This window comes from Pinus tabuliformis, chromosome 4_1 (assembly GCF_031772625.1).
Source record: "Pinus tabuliformis cultivar Carrire ecotype Pingquan chromosome 4_1, CPIR1, whole genome shotgun sequence".
Taxonomy (NCBI): Eukaryota; Viridiplantae; Streptophyta; class Pinopsida; order Pinales; family Pinaceae; genus Pinus; species Pinus tabuliformis.
In genome coordinates, this window is record NC_142303.1 from 777,111,818 (window position 1) to 777,127,851 (window position 16,034).

The following is a 16,034-nucleotide window of genomic DNA, read 5'->3' on the forward strand; positions in this document are numbered from 1 at the left end:
TGACAATAGCTCGGCAATAGCATTGTCTAAAAATTTTGTCTTTCATAAAAGGAAAAAGCATATTGACACCAAATTTCACTTCATACGTGAATTGGTTAACAATGGTGAGATTGTTTTGCAGCACTGCAGAACAGAGGATCAGTTAGCCGACATCTTCACAAAACCATTGGGAAAGAAAAGCTTTGATCATTTCAGGAAATGTCTGGGTATGATTGAACACCCAACAGTTGAAATTAAAGGGGAGTGTTGGAATATTAATTCCAACTGCTGTGCAGCGACAACAATTTGCTACTTCACGGAAATACTCTATCGGGAGGCAAAAACACTCTAGAACCATCAAAAATAAAAAATCGTAGGCTTAAAGGTTCAATTCATATCAGTCGATGGATCTAGCTGATCGACGGTCCAGATCGCGTCGGCAAATCGCAATCGGAGGAGGCAAGCAGCGGCAACGATATGGGACATTGCCAATCAGCAATCGCCGATGGGCATATCGGCAAATCGGCGTATCGGCGGGATGGAGCATCGGACGTATCAGCGGTAGCATTGTGATATCGCATCGCCGATATCGCATCGGCGCTTGCAAAAGGTGGCAGGCCCTCTGCATAGATATGTTTGCGATCCAATAGCCGGACCCGATGGGCATATAGCATTGTGCTGTATAATATTTCAGTTCTGCCTACGGCCAACTTTCTCGTGTTTTTAATGATTTTTCAAGCTTAAGTTAAAATGCATCGCATCGATGAATATCACATCGACGGGTCGTAAATCGGCATTTCGCTATGCGATAGTGCAATATTGTGATAAGCCTACATTAAATATAGATAGGATATTTTTCAGCCGAGTAATCAATGCTATTTACTGTGGTTGGTAAATGCAGGTAGGATATTTTTTCTTCTATCTTATCACTTAGAATCAGATATGATTTTAACCTATATAATGTGTAATGAACAACAGTTCTATCATCAAGTAAGTAAGAGAGAAGTTGTTGAAGAATCTGAGAGTTTTTGTAATTATCTGTAAATGCACAGCAGTGCTAAGATAGTTCAAAGCAGATTCTAGAACTGGAGCATTCCTGTTGTAACCCCTCTGTAGAGGAAGACTATTTTGTAACAGTTTTTTTCTTTTTATGATTAAAGATACTGTATTCAAAAACAGATCGTTGTTCTCTGTACAATTTCTTTTTTGTTTGAAATTATCAGAAATTTCCAACATTCCATTACTTAATGACTAGGATTAGGCGGAATTATCAACATCTAAAAAAGAGAAGAAAATTAAATTGGCATAATGGCCCCTATAACATCATAACTAGGGACTAACTCGCAATTAGATGCCCTTATAAGATAGTCACCAAGCCTCTCCATAATCATATTACATTCGCCTGGAGTCACCGGTTCATCCTAAAGGCCAAAGATAAGGGCACAGGTTGTCTTCTTAATGATGACACCTGCAGATCCTTTCTTTGCTCTGATGACAACTCCAGGTTCACCTTGGATGAACATATACTTTGTTCCTTCAATATACAGGCTAGTTGGTGCAGGGGATCAAGGCTCAACAAAATCATTCACTATAGTTGTCACTTCCTCAGGCTTGATCAATGGGAAGCTATCGCTCTGAGCCCAAACACTGCCATCCTACCCAATAATGGCCGCCGCGGTGAGCCAATTTTCCTGGACGATCTCACACATGAGATGGTCATCAACGTAAGTCTGCCATGACATCTTCTCTTCTCTAAAATTTTAGCAAGATCCCACAAAGGAAAGCCCGGCCGAATCCGAGACAATAGAAAAGAAAATCAGGTTCAAGATCGCCCAAGAAAACTGATAATTTGCAGCAAATTACAACGAGTAGCCCATGCGACCGAATCTAGTACCACCGAGAAAAATACAAAGCAAATAACTAACAATAACAAAAGTATGGCAGCTTATAGTTTATGTTGAAAGAAGGGATCAATAAGTTGCATATTTAAAGTTTTAAATATGATTTTCTTGAAATTGAGGGGGGGGATTTATTATATCCCTTGATTATTTCATGGTTTTAGTAGAGAAATAAGCTACAGAGCATATGAAGACGACTTGAACGGGTAGATTTACTGGAAAAATTGCAAAAAAAATTTCGATTTAGGTTTATAATAATTTGCGAGGCTGTTAAAAAATATATAGAAGGTGAAATTAAAGTATATACATAGAGTCATCAAAGTGCTTCATGACCAACTATCAATGATTATAGGGAATAGTAAGAAGATGAGCAGACGTGACGCACCCACTTGTCCCATCCTCCACTCAACCTAGCATGCAGCCAATGGTCGTCTTAATTGATAGAAGACCAAGTGGCACATATTGTTATCACACTTGGCTTTTATGGTTAATCGTCCATTATAAGCCACGAAAGCGGAAAAATGAGCAGGTTTGACGCACTCACTTTTGTCATGCTAGGCGAGCATAGTCTTGTGCAATCTACAATAATTTGAAACCATAAAATGCAGTTTATTCCATAACTAAGATAGTGCAATGACAATGAGATTTAGTTACGGCCATGGCGGTCTCAATTTAATGCAAACAATAAGCCCTAATCTAGCCACTTTATGGTTACCACCATTGCACTATGGGTTTAAAAGAGGCAACAAACCCAAATCCGACCGCCTTTAGTTGAAACAGAAGATGAATTCAAACTTAAATCAGCAAATTTATGGTGTGTTTCTGTTGTCAAGTTAACCCATGAACAAGCTCAATTGAATTCAGCGGCAAAGGTCACAGGAGTAGAGACAGTAGGTCAATTGAGTCGAGCTTGATAAGTGTAGATACAATTTTTATATTGCATCTAATTGAATCGAGCTTGAAAGTGTAAAAACAATTTTTTTTTGCACTAAATATTCTCAAGGAAAAGTCTACTAATGTTGAGCTTCATAGAAGCATTTAAAGTCTGCTAAGGTTGATCTTCAGAGAGCCATTTTTTTGCGGAAGCATCCGAGTAAGCAGTGATGGGAAAACTACAGAGGTAGAAGCCTGGAAGGCAGCTCACAAAGGCATAGAAGGAAGTTGATCATCCTTAAGAGCATCAGGGAAAAGTCGGCAACTTCCTTTGTTTAGCCAGGTTCACCAGATTTATACCCAGTGCCTTAACTGCTCTTCATGCAGGTAAGAGTAAGCTAGTAACTGGAGTTGAATTTAAAATCAGATGTAATTAGATGCTACTATTAATTCTATCTCATGGTGAATTCTCTATGCACCTTCACAAGGAGGGTGAAATCAACAACTTAGGCAAAGTGGCAGAAAACACTTTTGTAGTAGTGCAATGACCCCTTCACCAAGAGGCTGAAATCATCAACTCAGGAAAAATGGTAGACAAAGCTACAAACCAACCGAGGTAGGGGGAAGGTAATTATCAAGGATCAACCCTTATCAACTCAGGAAAAAAGGCAAACAAAGCTGCAAACCAACCGAGGCATGGGGAAGGTAATTATCAAGGCTCAACCCTTTCTGATTCCTTCACCCATCTCAGTTAAACAAAAAAATAGTTACACAAAAAAATATAAAAGAAGAGAAGCATAGCAGAAGACAAAAGATGCAGACCAGCCGAGGCAGGGGAAGGTATCAACCCTTTCTAATTCCTTCGCCCATCTCATTTATACAAAAAAAGATTATAAAAGAAGAGAAGCATCGCCTGCAAAATCTTACACTCTTTTTTATGAACATTGAACGATGAACAGTTTTTAAATAAGTTACTTGAAGGGGAAAGTTGTGGATGATGTGCCACATAAACGAGAATTGTATTGAAGTGTCACGTTATGTGTATTGAAGTGTCAACCTGCTAGCTATTGAAGCCATTGAAGTATCAGCCTGCTAGCTATTGAAACTATTGAAGTGTCAGCCTTCGAGATAAGAAGCCATCGATGTCGAACCTTGAGGATGTATCAAAACTTTGGATATTAACTAGATATTAACTTTTCATTTTTAATAAAACTTCTTACCTGTATTCAATTTTGGGTGGGTATATATTGTTATTTCAAACATAGGATATTTCTCTTTCCCTGTGTTTTTGAAACTTTAATTTTAGCTTGCTTTGAACAATATTGTTGGGAGAAACTTAAGATAGATTAAGTTGCCCACACTGAAATAACATCGGGGCAAGTGATGCTAGCAATAAAAGGGTAAATGGAAAAGTTTGGTAAAATGTTTCTTGCAGCGAAATTGGAAGCCATAAACTTTGGTTAAAGAGGGTCATTGGAAGCCATAAACTTTGGTTAAAGAGGGTAAATTGAAAAGTTTGGTAAAAAGTTTCTTGCAGTGAAATTGGAAGCCATAAACTTTGGTTAAAGAGGAGTTATGAAATAAAATTTACGGTCAGCGCATGAATTAATAGCTAGTCAACAGTAGAGTGAACACTATAGTCACTGCACTGCCGTAGCCAGGGACTAATAACCCATAAATATTGTTGCTTACTAGCCCACTTATTACTAGATAGAGGATAGGTACTTGTGCACTACAAATTTTAAATAACACCCTTTTATTTTGATAAATCTCATAGTTTTGGATGTGGTTGTTGATTCCATTGATTAGTTTTCAATCCAAACCCATCGCTCGAGCTTTAAATTTTCTTATCTTCCATACTACTAGATGCTAGAACGCACAAATGTAAAGTCGATGGGCAGGGTCAGATCGATGCAATTGAAAAAGAGGCCTCGTTCAATGTAAATGAAATGCAGGAACAAGGACAAATTTTATTTAGACGAGTATCTTCTCGAATTTGCAATCAAACTTGTAAATTCTGGAATTTTCAATGGAATTAGGTTTAAATTTTTTTTATATACTTAATTTAGAAAAAAAATTGTAATAGACATAAATTTAGAAAATCTACAATTTCGATGTAAATGCTACTTTTGCATATAAATATAAGGATTTTATTGTTAGTGGCCTATTTTGTAAACTGCAATCAAGCTATGATTAGAAGTTCTACAATCGAGTTAAGCTTAGAAAATTTACAAAAGTAGATGCAAAAACCTTTTCAACATTAACTATTTCACATTTATTAAATACGTTAAACATATTCTAATTTATTTAGATTGCTTATTTTTTTACCAAAAGTATGTTTGTTATGATTGCATGTCTACCTCCTTAGCCCCATTACAAGTGAATTGGCTCTTTTAAAAGAAGAAGAAATCAATTTCTACCTTATTTCACTAGATAGTTTGTCACAACATATCTGATACAATTATATTTAAAATTTAAGATCGATACTATGTGGATTATTTTTATTATACTTTTAGATTTATTAAGTTACAATTTAATGCATGCAATATGTAAAATGCAGAAAATAGAGAATAGACAAACATAAAATCACTTATAGGCCATAAGAACACAAGATATACCTTCAAAAATATATTTGAGAGAAAAATGTAGTTTGAAGTTAAGGTTGCTCTCCTCTCTTTCTTTTAATGAAAAATGGATGTAGGTACAAAGAAATAAGGCTTGTGGATTCTGCATTAGTACAATGCACAAATAATCTCTATTCGCTCTCTTGTTATCCACTCTCAATTATATTTCTCATATATGGAACTAAATTCACTAAAATATAATGAAATCACTTTTCCTCCTATTGGTCTAGTTATTACACACCATGATAGCCTACTAATACTAGTGGTTACTAGTGGTTAAAATTAACTCTTTTAACTCTTGACTAGAGTTACAATATGGACTATTCTAGAGTCTTATTCATTATTGTCATGTGGCTAGCCCCTTTCAATGAATAATGGTGGTAAAACTAAGAAGGTCAATTTCTAAGTGGCATAACGTTAACATATAGATTCTGATTAAGGTGATTTCTAGGTCATTGGAAAACTTTTTGTCTGTAGAATATGAAAAAAAGTGTAATTCTTAAGGAAAAATATTGAGCCCCAAGAAACTTTGTTTAATGCCTCAAATATGTTATGAAACCAGCTCACAAAAAGATAGGAAAGATAGTTGATCGCCTTAGAATTCAGCCTCTTCGAAAGGGCAACCTCCTTTATATTACACAAAAGAACAATTATTGGATGTTATAAATGAAAAGACCTCCTTTCTATATATATGAGTCTAAGGGGTCATAATATAATGAGATCCGACATAACAATAATAATGTAAGGGCACATTAATAACAATAGTGGGCTTCTATAGGGCACAATAGTAACAATATTGGCACTACATGGGTACATCAATATAATAAGGGGGTTGTACTAATAACAATAAAGGGTTACACTAGTAGTATAGGGGCCTAACATGCCCCTCTCCTTCAAAAAGTGTTGTCCTCAACGATTGAGTAGTTCCTGATGCTTCTGTATAAAATTCTTGTCCTCCCATGTGGAATCTTCAGTGGGTAAGTTCTTCCACTTGATGAGATAGTCTGAAATTGATCGATTTCATAGTTGTTGGGTTCTTGTTTATGTGACTACTCCATGTTCCAATATGATTTTTCCTTCCTCTTCAATTTCTGGAAATATTGTTTGAGTTGGGATCATTTGCAACTTTTGAATAAGTGGCCATACTTCTTCGTCCTTTTTCCATTCATCCCTTGCTTCATTTATCCAATCTGGTTGGATAATAAAAATAACACAAAACAATGCTTCCACATCCTCATCCTTTCTTGAGAGTGCATCTACAACAAAATTTTTCTTCCATTTTCTATAGATGATGTCAAAGTCATAAACCAACATATTTGTGACACATTTTTTCTATTCTTCTAAAGATAATAGTTGTTCTAAAAAGTATTTAAGACTATCATGATCCATCTTTACCTTGAAGTGTCTTCCCATTCGGTAAGGTCGAAATTTCTTATGTGCATGTAGTATTGCTAACATTTCCTTCTCATAAATAGCTTGCTTGAGATGTAGCAGTAAAAATACCCAATCACCTACATCAAAACATTTTTCACTACGATGTTGATCTACTTGTTGTTTCATTCAATTTTTCACCAAAGTGGCATTATCCTTTAAAAGTTGGGGAACTTGTTGTTGATGCTCGATGTGATATTTCACTGCTTGAACCTTTTTCTTCTTGATATGTCCTTCTATCTTTAGAGTTTGAGGAGTGGTAATTTCTTCCAATCCTTTACAAGATATGGTCGGATTCATTTCTTGATGCTTGATGTGATCTTTCACTTCTTGAACATTTTTCTTCTTGATATGTCCTTCTATCTTGATAGTTTTAGGAGTGGTAATTCTGACCAATGAATTACAAAATATGGTTGGATTCATTTCTTCTTTCTCGATGTGATATTTCACTTCTTGCACCTTTTTCTTCTTGATATGTCCTTCCATCTTGAGAGTTTGAGGAGTGGTAATTCTTTCCAATGTTTTACAAGATATGGTCTGATTCATTTCTTCTTTCTCTAGGGTTGGGTCCTGGCGTATATCCTCTTCTTTTGATGTTTCTTGATCCTTTTCTTCCTCTTCTTCATACTCTATGTAAAATAATTTCTTCTCAGCACAATTATGACCTTTAGTGCATTTTCTATCACAACTGTGACAAAGCCCTTTTTCTCTTTTTTCTTCCAATTGTTGTGGTGTAAGCCTTGTAGGTTGTGGAAGGATAGGAGAAAAAACACTTCCATAATTATAGTCAAGAGTGGTGGGATTCCTTGTTTTCATAATTTCGCTTTCAATTTTTCTTGCCAACTCGAATGCCTCGTCTAATGAATCAGGTTCCCAAAAACAAACCTCATGTTGAACATTATCCTTTAAATTCCCTATGAAGACATCAATCCTTTGGTTCTTTGGAATATAATTCACCTTTCTATTCAATTTTTGAAAGTCAGCAATGTGCTCTTCCATTGAACCCTTTTGTTTGAGATTTATCAATTGGCTAAAGAAGGAGTTTCTCTTTGTATCCTCATAATCTGCTATCATTTGCTCTGTGAAAATTGACCACGTGACAAGTGGCCTACAAGAATAAAGCCCTTTATACCATACAAATCGATTCGGTTCTAAATAATTAGATGCAATACATACCGTTTGTAACAATGGCACACCATGTAGATCAAAATATTTCTCCATCTGTAGTATCCAATTTACCGAATCTTTTCCATCAAACTTCTGCATCTTGCTTTTTCTTGATTTTAGGAGCTCGATCTTAAAATGACTGTAACTCTATAATTTCGGATCTTCCAGTTCTAAAATCATGACCTGCAGTAGCCCTTTGCGTCCTCTTTCCAATGCCACCAGTCTGATTGAATTTAGATTCTCCAAGAAAGAATTATGTACAATCTCCCACGGTGACTTGATTATAGACCTTTTCAGAAGAGTGAACTTCTATGAAGTTCCCTGTGTCACTTTATTAACCTTAGGATCTGAAAAATATACATAGGAAAATACAATCCATCCTTTTTCTATAACTTCTTATGAAATTTCAATCTGATGCTCAAAACAAAAGTTATGACGATTTTCCCTAGGTCAACTGTTTGGAATGTAGTTCAGGAGTCTACAAAAAACACCAAATTCCTCAAATCATATCTCCAAAAATATTGGACGAAAAGCTTTGAAATTCGGATCCGAGGTTCAGTGCGACTTTGTCTCAAATGGGTTTTTGTTTTCGCTTCTGAAACGTCGCAGAAAAAAGTTATAGTGAAAATTCCACAATGACCTATTTGGAGCAGCAAAACCCTAGAATCCAAAGCTCTGATACCAAATGTTATGAAACCAACTCACAAAAAGATAGAGAAGATAGTTGAATGCCTTAGAGTTTAGCCTCTTTGAGGGGGCAACCTCCTTTACATTACACAAAAGAACAATTCTTGGATGTTACAAATGAAAAGACCTCCTTTCTATATATAGGAGTATAAAGGTTCATAATATAATCAGAGCCGACATAACAATAATAACGTAAGGGCACAATAATAACAATAGTGGGCTTCTATGGGGCACAATAGTAACAATATGGGCACTACATGGGTACATCAATATAATAATGGGGTTGTACTAATAACAATAAGGGGTTACACTAGTAGTATAGGTGCCTAACAAAATGGCTCTTAGAAGGTTACAAACCTCAACTTCCCATACTAGCTCCCACCGATAAAAATGATCATGTCACTTGATTCCTCCACTTTCCACTCTAAAAGAATTAAAATTGATCAAAAGTAATATAATGCTCCAATCTAGATCATACCTACCTATTTTGGGAGGCTTTTCATTCACCAAATCTTCTACCAAATGAATTGAGTAAATTTTCTTTTTCACCTTCTCTCGAGTGTACCATATAGCATTTCTTGGAACCTATCCTTCTAATGAAATCTCCCTATTGTACCAAAAAATTCTTAGTAAAATTTTAAAATTTTATGACCCTTTTATTAGCAATATTTCTTCAAAAATTGTTAATCTCCTCCAACCTTCATTCAGTTCCCCCTTGTGTCTCAAAGTGACTGAATATGATTTTTTTTTTTTGGCAAAGCTGAAAGATGGAAGAGTCAATTTCCAAGGAATTATGGGAGGAGGATATGCCTTTGAACTGATAAAAAGGTTGTGTTAAGGTATAAACTGTAACACCCCACCGCACATTGACCCTCTTTTACAATCTCTCAAGGGTAGCTATGCGCTGAGTGTTACTATGCATGACCCAGTAGCTAAGTTCCAATTATGGAAGCGGGGCCTAATGTCTTGAAACTTTACTGCAACCACCCAGGGACACCTGATCACCCATATGTGAGAGAACACTCACTGTTGATCCTTCCTTGAGTTGGAACTTTATTTTTTCTTGACTTTATAACCCAACTCCATTCACGCCAATATGTCCATCCAACTAGAAGACTCCAACTACGTGCACAATTCGTCCTCTGCATGGCTACAACTGAAAATCCCTAGTTTTGTGCTTGTGGTCGTGCATTTAGTGCCTGAATTTCAGTGCTAGCCTATAAGACAATACTTAGAATATCCCAGAACTCTCTAAAACTCTTCCAATAATAATCACAAGTATACATAATCTACACTTAGGCTAAGATCTTTCCCAAACATGCCAGACACACTATAGACATTTAGACAAACATATCATGAATGCATATTCGTTCATTGTTTCCTTAGTTTCATCGAAGAATCATCTATAAGGCTTACCACCCTCTCAGGCTAGTTGTATCAAACACTAGTTAGCTAATGCATTGATATAACCATTCAATAAATCGTTGAATCATAACCAAGATCCATACCAATAGCACATCATGTAACCATGCATATAACTGGCATTTAACAAGAAATAAGCCATGACAAACTAGTCATAAAGTAAACACAATAACCAATACATGTGCTTATTAATCTTAATAAGAAATAACACATACCACTCAACCATAGATTAGGATGAACCAAATTTCTCTTTTAGCCAATCACCCGAGTTCCATTTTCTAGGAATGAATGTGTGATCACATGGGTTAAACCAAAACCGAACCAACCATGGCTTCCAGAGGCTAAACCACCACAACCCTCAAACTCATCCATAAATCATCAAAAATTGACAAGATTGGATGCCTTAGACTTTCTTCACCATACCGAGAGGAATTTTCCTATCTCCACCCACCTCTCAAGAGCTCGTAAAAAACCATTTCCACCCTCAACCCGTGGAAATTTTCCCAATACCACCTCAACCGGGATCCAAAATCTACCACCAATCTAAAGCTTAACCAAAACAAGGAACATAGCATCATGGCTATCTAGAAAATGGTGAAGGCAAGGATGTACATCATTGTTAATGCAAACAAATACAATTCAAATTACAACAAGCATGACTAATAAACCAATGCATATACCAACATGCTAAATCATACATGCACACTGCTACTTGCAATCCACATATATTTTTTGCCCTTCCTTGTTGTTGTCCAAACTTCTCTTTTGCTCCCTTTCTTGCTTCCTTGTGTCTTGCTTGTGTCCAAGTGCTTGTTCTCCCTCTCTTGATCTTCTCCTCTAAGTGAATTCTAGAATGTCCAAGAGTGTGTGTGAACGTTCTCTTTTCCTTTTTTTTTTACTTTTCCTTCCATGTATATTCCTCTCCCTTCATCTTCCTTTTCTCCTGTTCTCCTTTATTTCTTCTATTGAATTGCCATTTATTTCCCTTTTCCTTTTCCAATTGCAATGCCACTGTCCATGGCCAATAATAAAACATAAGTGATTCCTAACATATTTTTTCCCTCCATTTATCTTCGAATACCTGTCCCATGACCTTGGTATTATTTTATTTACATAGAAACTTAACCTGGGGTTGTTACATAAACCTAGAAATTAGAGTCTTAAACGTGGGACTCTTTATATTTGTTGCAAGGTACTTGGAAATGATATAGTACTGTGGATAAGGGAGCTTTGAAACCTATGTAGAATCTTGTCTCAATGAAATAGTCTGTAAGAACCCCTAAAACTCAATCACTCTTCTCCATAGCTACTAGAATCCATTACCATTTATAGAGGCCAAAAGATTATCACTAGATGCATTGGGGGAATAGCCTGAAATTCATTCAATGAACAAAGATCAACATGTTTATCTCATCTATAGTACAATGGTTTGATTAATATGGAGAATAGATTACAACCAATAGGTTTGTGATTTTCTCATCAAGGCCTAAAAATCTTCCTTCTCCAAATTCATGGTGGGAAAAAGAGTTAACTACCATAATCATTCATATGTTTTATAAAGTGTTGATTATCATGAAAGCTAGGTGTGTGGGGCACGATGTAAGCAAGCGATCCCTAAACATTATGCCCAAAGCTCTCTGATGGGATATATGAGAAATATGGTGAGAGATGATGAGTTCTTAACTCGACTCAGGCTCAAACGTGTTGGTTTTTCTCCATCATTGATAGTACTAGAATTGGAGCAATGATACGTTGTGTATATTGTATTGACTCTTACTCCTTAACAAGGTGGTGAGTGCTACAAAAGGGTAATCCATTTGAGTTTTGTTTCATGGTTAATTATAACATCTATCATGCTCAATGTCATGACCTCCTCCTCAATATAATTAAAAGACAAATTAGAAGCCATTTGGATCAAGCAAGTTTATGTGGCTTGCTCGCCCTTTCATTCTTTTACAATGACGACAAAAGAATTGATTGTTTGATATTGATGTCATGATTTTCCTTCTTGAAAATCTTTTGTCAGGTCTTAAAGCCAAAGGGTTATCAAATGGAGCTAAATGGAATATTTTAGAGCTGAGTCCGAGAGTGGATTGTGCATAATTAAAAGAAATGAACAATTTATTAGAGAAATATCGATGACTATTATCCATTTCAACACCCCCCCCCCCCCCCCCCCCCCCCACATGCTCGATGTTTAATGGATTTGTTGGGGGGGGGGGGTTCTTCACTTTGTCTGTTAGTGAAAATTTTCATGGAATGAAAGCAACATAACCATTCTACATCCCCCCTTAGTGTTTTCGAAAACCACTAGGGACCCCCCTAACATATTTTTTCCCTCCATTTATCTTCGAATACCTGTCCCATGACCTTGGTATTATTTTATTTACATAGAAACTTAACCTGGGGTTGTTACATAAACCTAGAAATTAGAGTCTTAAACGTGGGACTCTTTATATTTGTTGCAAGGTACTTGGAAATGATATAGTACTGTGGATAAGGGAGCTTTGAAACCTACGTAGAATCTTGTCTCAATGAAATAGTCTGTAAGAACCCCTAAAACTCAATCACTTTTCTCCATAGCTACTAGAATCCATTACCATTTATAGAGGCCAAAAGATTATCACTAGATGCATTGGGGGAATAGCCTGAAATTCATTCAATGAACAAATATCAACATGTTTATCTCATCTATAGTACAATGGTTTGATTAATATGGAGAATAGATTACAACCAATAGGTTTGTGATTTTCTCATCAAGGCCTAAAAATCTTCCTTCTCCAAATTCATGGTGGGAAAAAGAGTTAACTACCATAATCATTCATATGTTTTATAAAGTGTTGATTATCATGAAAGCTAGGTGTGTGGGGCACGATGTAAGCAAGCGATCCCTAAACATTATGCCCAAAGCTCTCTGATGGGATATATGAGAAATATGGTGAGAGATGATGAGTTCTTAACTCGACTCAGGCTCAAACGTGTTGGTTTTTCTCCATCATTGATAGTACTAGAATTGGAGCAATGATACGTTGTGTATATTGTATTGACTCTTACTCCTTAACAAGGTGGTGAGTGCTACAAAAGGGTAATCCATTTGAGTTTTGTTTCATGGTTAATTATAACATCTATCATGCTCAATGTCATGACCTCCTCCTCAATATAATTAAAAGACAAATTAGAAGCCATTTGGATCAAGCAAGTTTATGTGGCTTGCTCGCCCTTTCATTCTTTTACAATGACGACAAAAGAATTGATTGTTTGATATTGATGTCATGATTTTCCTTCTTGAAAATCTTTTGTCAGGTCTTAAAGCCAAAGGGTTATCAAATGGAGCTAAATGGAATATTTTAGAGCTGAGTCCGAGAGTGGATTGTGCATAATTAAAAGAAATGAACAATTTATTAGAGAAATATCGATGACTATTATCCATTTCAACCCCCCCCCCACCCCACATGCTCGATGTTTAATGGATTTGTTGGGAGGGGGGGGGGGGGGGCGTTCTTCACTTTGTCTGTTAGTGAAAATTTTCATGGAATGAAAGCAGCATAACCATTCTACATCCCCCCTTAGTGTTTTCGAAAACCACTAGGGACCCCCCCCTCCCCAACATTTCCCTTATGGTTTTATCCATACCATCTATCAAACATCACCTCAGACTATATCTCTGATTAATGGTAAATGAGCTCATGTGCTTCATTTATAATGAAATTCAAGAAGAGTTTTAGAAGGATGACCACATTTAGACTGCAGTATTCATTCCCTATGGAAACAATGTTGTGGATCATGGAACAACAAAATTGGGTCACAGTAGTCGGGATCAAATTTGAGTTAGGGATCAACTAAATAATGACAATAGTTATGGGATCAAGTAGATAATGAATGGGGATCTAGGATCTGACGAATATGGCTGAGGTCAAATAATTGACCTTGCCCATGTCCATTGATTCCCAAAATACTTTGGGAATCCACAATGGACTTAAGCTCAAGGAAGCACTGCATGAGTGCATATATGATGTGTGAATGGTCAATTTCCATATATGTAGCATCAATTATGGGTTGAGATTGGTGGTGTTTATTAACCTTTGCAACAATAGCTCAACCGATGGATTGTCAAGAATAGAATAGAAGTGAATAAATATGCTTGTGTGTAGCACTAGGGAGTGGATTCACTTGAGATCCATATTTGCAATACCTTTGATGCATAGACCCCTACTTTTTTGGATTTCTTTGTAGAGTCTTCCATTGGCACTAGGTGATTTGTAGGCTATGATGTTATTAGAAACAACGTGGTTAAGAATCCCTACTATTTTTTTGAAACTCATGGGGTAGCATGCCATCCTCTATAAAAATTAGCCATGACACTCCTCTCTGATGTCACTTTAATGATGATAAATTCACATTACAGAAATACAAAAAATTAACCATAAACTGCAAATTTTAAGTCATCAAAATCAAATTGTATTACATTAGAACTTGGAACCATATCTTTGGAAGGAAGAATATCATACGCTACTTCTAGCATGCTATAGGCTATGGCTATAGCTCATCCACATAAAAATCAACATCAATACCACCATTGTTCTATTTATCGTCCTCCTCATTTGTATCCAATGTAATCTTTGCATTTTCTGGTGTGGAGGAAGACCCCTCAATAGTATCACCATCATCAAAAGTGACAAGCTCTAGCACTACATCATTAAGATCTAGTTTTCCATTACGCACTCATCATCGTTGTCCAGACCCATATCATTAGGAATGTTTGTCTTTCCCTTCAACCACTCCTCTGTCAACCTATAAATAAGATGAAAGTTGGCATGCACATAAACCATTTTCTCTTCCCTGGAGATCTCAAGCCTACTCTACTTCAAACTATACATATTCTCATATGTGCTTTAATTCCTCTTGTAACAAGAGGATGAAGTGATCTAAGAGAGGAGCCTCATGGCTAACTGTTGCAGAGGAGGGCATGTTTCCCCATGAGTTTCCTACCAAGCATAGGGATTCTTAGCCCCCTTGTCTCTAATAACATCATATCTTGCAAATAGCTCAATGCCAATGGAAAACTCTACAAAGGCTGCCAATGTTGTTGATTACCCTGAAAACATGGAATTTGGCCATATGTGACTTCATTACATTGATAAATCAATACCACAATCTATATCTTAGACACATCGACAAAGGACCCACATATTTAGAACTTGAGTTATGTTACATGGAAATGTTCCATGCCATATCGGCTATGCATTTGACTAGTGAACAAGAGGTTGCTTGTTTAATTCAAAAAGGTTGCAACTTAATATTTTTATATATTAAATGTAGAAAAGGTATATTAGTATAACTACCTATGCCTATGGCCGAGGGATCATATAAAAAGGTATTTTTCTTGATAGTTTAACTAAATCATAAGAATGAGTAATGTGAGGTATGTTTCAAGTTCAGTTAGCTGCAAGGTGATGCAGTGTTGATTTATCCCGAGACCTATTTTTTTATTTCAAAGGAAATTCTTAACATATTATGGACATTTAAAGATCGTCTAGTTGATTTGGTTTCCAAGGTTAAAGGTCTGAATCTCATTTATACATATGATTAATCCTTTTCAGAAATGGAAAGAAATGAATCTAAAAGGAAACATAACTTCTATGGCCATGTTATCAATAAGAAAAGATTTAATAAATTATTCATGGAAATATGAACTCATTATGAAATGGCGAGCTAAACATTTGACCATATGGCAACATTAGATTAAGTAGAGTTAACAATCATTTCAAATTTTTTTAGTGTGTAAATTAGAGGTACATTACATAGTTTCATATTGTCTACATTCATGAGTGGGTAAACATGCATGTATGGAGGTAGATTGAGTCTATCATTGTTATCTCCCACTTTTTCCAGTATCTCAAAATGAAAAGATTGTATAGCATTGATTTTCTTATCAAGGCGCTATGGCCTCTCA

At 36.1% G+C, this 16,034-nt stretch overlaps 1 pseudogene; it reads right to left on the reverse strand.

The window, feature by feature from the left end:
- Window positions 1-1,274: 1,274 nt before the first annotated feature.
- LOC149178435 (profilin-1 pseudogene) lies at window positions 1,275-1,721 on the reverse strand (annotated as a pseudogene).
- Between the last annotated feature and the right edge of the window lie 14,313 nt (window positions 1,722-16,034).